Source organism: Peromyscus maniculatus, chromosome 3 (assembly GCF_049852395.1).
Source record: "Peromyscus maniculatus bairdii isolate BWxNUB_F1_BW_parent chromosome 3, HU_Pman_BW_mat_3.1, whole genome shotgun sequence".
Taxonomy (NCBI): domain Eukaryota; kingdom Metazoa; phylum Chordata; class Mammalia; order Rodentia; family Cricetidae; genus Peromyscus; species Peromyscus maniculatus.
In genome coordinates, this window is record NC_134854.1 from 98,272,297 (window position 1) to 98,276,312 (window position 4,016).

General features: G+C 37.2%; 1 non-coding gene across 1 annotated transcript; it reads left to right on the forward strand.

Annotated features, from left to right (window-relative positions):
• Positions 1 to 3,598: 3,598 nt before the first annotated feature.
• Trnak-cuu (transfer RNA lysine (anticodon CUU)) lies at positions 3,599 to 3,671 on the forward strand. The gene has a single exon. It is a non-coding gene; the product is annotated as a tRNA-Lys (tRNA).
• The last annotated feature ends 345 nt before the right edge of the window (positions 3,672 to 4,016 follow it).

Genomic DNA, 4,016 nt, shown 5'->3' on the forward strand with positions numbered 1-4,016 from the left:
GAAATTAGAATTATTCTGATATGACAATAAAATAATATCAATAGCATGAACAAACAAGATAAATAGAATATAAACGTGAATGCTTTTGTCAAACTGTGCCTCTCTCCCTTCTCATAGATTCTGAAATGACTCTGCCCTTTGGGACTTTCTATCTAGATAAGTGAGCCAACTTACAGTTACATAGCTTGCTGACTTCAAAGCATTGCTGTGAACTATTTTAGTTTGTTTTTAAAAATAACTTCTTGGACTTATATATAAAAGCCTTTATATAGAAAAGGACTTTAGAAAATCAGGGATATACTGTGAGGGGGTCAGGTTTGGGAATGGCACCACAACTGGAAACAGTATTGTGTCCTCACAGCACTCTATGCACATCTTCATGTTTAATCTTTGCAAATATTCTTGTCCAGTTTCCCTGCATCTTCCCCAGGAACCTGGTGAACCCCGTGTATTGTGGAATATGCCTCCCAATTATGGCCACAAATAGCAGTTCAGTTTTTATCTGAAAGCTACCTTGGACTACATCTAAGGCCAAAGGTACCCATTTGCCTTATACAACTAGCTTCAAAAGCAAAGCTGCAACTGATTTTGGAAATCACTGAAACTCTCATTTTACTGATAACATTGAATGGCATAAAACTCTTTATCCTACTGAGGAATTATATAAATGATTTTTTTAGGTGTCTGATGAATTTAACACTCCGGACCTGACATTTAAAACATTTTGGAGTCCAGTGTTGCATACACCCACATTCCTAGCACTTAAACTAAGACAAAATTCTGAGCTCCAGGATAGCATGAACTATATTATAAGACCCTGCTTCAAAAAGGCACCTTAAGCATTAATAAATAATGAAACAACTAAATGGGTCTGGAGAGTTAACTCAGAACTGGCTATTCTTCCAGAGGACCCGGGTTAGATTCCCAGCAGCTCACAATGGATTATAATTCCAGTTCCAGGGGAGCTGATGTTCTCTTCTAGCCTCTGCATGCGATGCATGTCTATGTTGCAAAAACACGTGCAGGCAAAACACCCATACACATAAAACAATAAAAATAGTAATTTGAAAAAAATAAAAAAGAAATAATAAACACTTTTTCTTATTGCTCATCCTTCTAGTATCTTTATACATACCAATGTTCTTTTCTCTTCATGGTATATCTATGTCCATAAATAAGATATTAATTGCCTAAATTTGCCATTAATGTATTTTACTAAATTAAACATAGTAATGTGTAACTTTAATGAACATTTCAAGTTGAATGTTGTTGAATAGTATTTTGTAAAGTTGTTGAAATTCTTGGAAAGGAGATTGAGGTAGACTCTATATAAGAATGTGACCTCTTTCTACAGTTGTCCCATGATACAGTAAGATCTGGAGATCAACTACTGGGTGTATTTGCACCAGGGTATACTCTGTACACAAAGTCAACAAACTAACCATTGTTGAAGAATGGATAGAGGAATGAGTATTAGTTGACATGTTCATTTGATGTCACACACACACACCCGAATGCTTGCATTCACAGAATTCCTGTTCAATCCCTCATTCTTTCATCCATATGAGGACTGAAGAATTCACACAGCTATTATACAACACAAACTATGCATGGTATCACCCACATTAAGATACTTTACAGGCTGTATCCTTAAGCACATTGGGAGTTACTACACAGACTTCTTTCCAAACAAAAATGTTTCACAGTCTTCACATATTGTCCAAGTTTGCTTTTATTTTGCTGCAATAAAACACTCACCAAAACTACCTTGGGACAGGAAGGGCTTATTTTATTTCAGAGGTTCCAGTCCACCATTGAAGAAAGCCAGGACAGAAACTCAAGCCAGGTACCCGGAAGCAAGAACTGAAGCAGCAACCATGGAGAAATGCTGCTTACCAGCTTGCTTCCTTAGGCTTTATCAGCTACATGTTTAGACAACCCAGGTCCATGGGCCCTGAGATGTCATGACACACAGTGTGCTAGACTTTTCTTCATCAATTTGTTATTGAGAAAATGCCCCTCCACACATGCCACAGGCCCGTTTGATGAAGATAAAGCCTTAATTGAGATTCTCTCTTCCCAAATATGTCTAGGTTTGTGTCAGGTTGACAAAAATTAATCAGCACACATATCATTTATATTTTGTGGTTAAAGCAGATTTTGAGAAACTGATAAACATATTTGTGATGGCTTAGAAAGTCATGCACAGAAAAAGGTATGCAATCACACTTTATAGACACACTCAAATACTTTCAAAACTGTCTTAAAACTCATCTTATATCTGACTTCTCAATAGTTTTATATAGACAATATGTAGTTTGAAAATATATGCCTGAAGAGATGTAAAATTGCTTGGGAAATGTTTTCAAAATAAAGCATAGCAATATAATTTTGTTTTGTCCAGAATTATAGAAAGTATAGATACATGCTTCTGTAATGCAGATATTCTGAGCCATTGAGCTAGAAATGCTGATTAGTGATACTAATTGCAGTTTGAGCTAAAGAATTCCTATGAAAGTGTATTGCGATTAGGCCTCACACTGGGCACCATGTGGATGTGGGAAGAGAAAAGAGGAGAGTCAGTTTATGACATTCATTAGTCTATTATACCATCATTTTTTTAAAAAAAAAAAAATCTATATGTAGTTTCAGAATTAGAGAGATTTTTCAAAAATAATTTCAGGTGGATGCTATTTATCCATATCCCCCCACCCCCAGATGTCTGCATTTTACTGTTTTCTTTTTCCCTCCTAATCACCATCATTTCTCGGTTTCAGGTTAAGCTATAGGATGACAAAGTATTCCACTTGACTACTCTCCACTATGTACTGCTTGAAACAAGGACTAATGTACTTTTTTAAATTAATGTCACTAATACCTTCTATGGTTTCTTGTTTTGTTTTCAGTTTGGTGTGTAGATGTAACCAACCGTCTTATTAAATAAGAAACACAGAAACAATGTAAAAGAGAAAGCCGAGAAGTCAGAGTTCAGAGCTAAAATCTCACCCTTCCTCCTGCTGTCCCAGCTTCGCGAAAAGAGACCTACTTTCTGTCGGTTCGTTTTTTTAAAGTATGTTGTTTTGTCTTCTCATTGGTTGTAAACCCAAACACATGACTGCCTCGTCACTGTCTGAATGTACAGCCCCCTAGGTCTTAAAGGCATATGTCTCCAATGCTGGCTGTATCCCTGAACACACAGAGATCTTATGGGATTAAAGGCGTGTGCTACCACCGCCACACTCTTGTTATGGCTCTAATAGCTCTGACCCTGAACACACAGATATTTATGGGATTAAAGGCGTGTGCCACCACCGCCACACTCTTGTTATGGCTCTAATAGCTCTGACTCCCAGACAACTTTATTTATTAACATACAATCAAAATAATAATTCAGTACAATTAGATTACCACCACATTTCCCCTTTTCTATTTTAATAAAAAGAAAAAGAAAGCAAAAGGTTATAACTAACAAAAGAAAAACTATATACAAAAGTACAATAACTATATACAATATATACAAGTAATAAATACCTAAACAGGTATTTGACAAATCAGAGAAAACAATTCCATTATCTATCCTATTTTGGTAAATCCAAGAGCCCGGCTAGCTCAGTCGGTAGAGCATGAGACTCTTAATCTCAGGGTCGTGGGTTCGAGCCCCACGTTGGGCGCCAGATGTAGATGTAACCAACCGTCTTATTAAATAAGAAACACAGAAACAATGTAAAAGAGAAAGCCGAGAAGTCAGAGTTCAGAGCTAAAATCTCACCCTTCCTCCTGCTGTCCCAGCTTCGCGAAAAGAGACCTACTTTCTGTCGGTTCGATTTTTTAAAGTATGTTGTTTTGTCTTCTCATTGGTTGTAAACCCAAACACATGACTGCCTCGTCACTGTCTGAATGTACAGCCCCCTACGTCTTAAAGGCATATGTCTCCAATGCTGGCTGTATCCCTGAACACACAGAGATCTTATGGGATTAAAGGCGTGTGCTACCACCGCCACACTCTTGTTATGGCT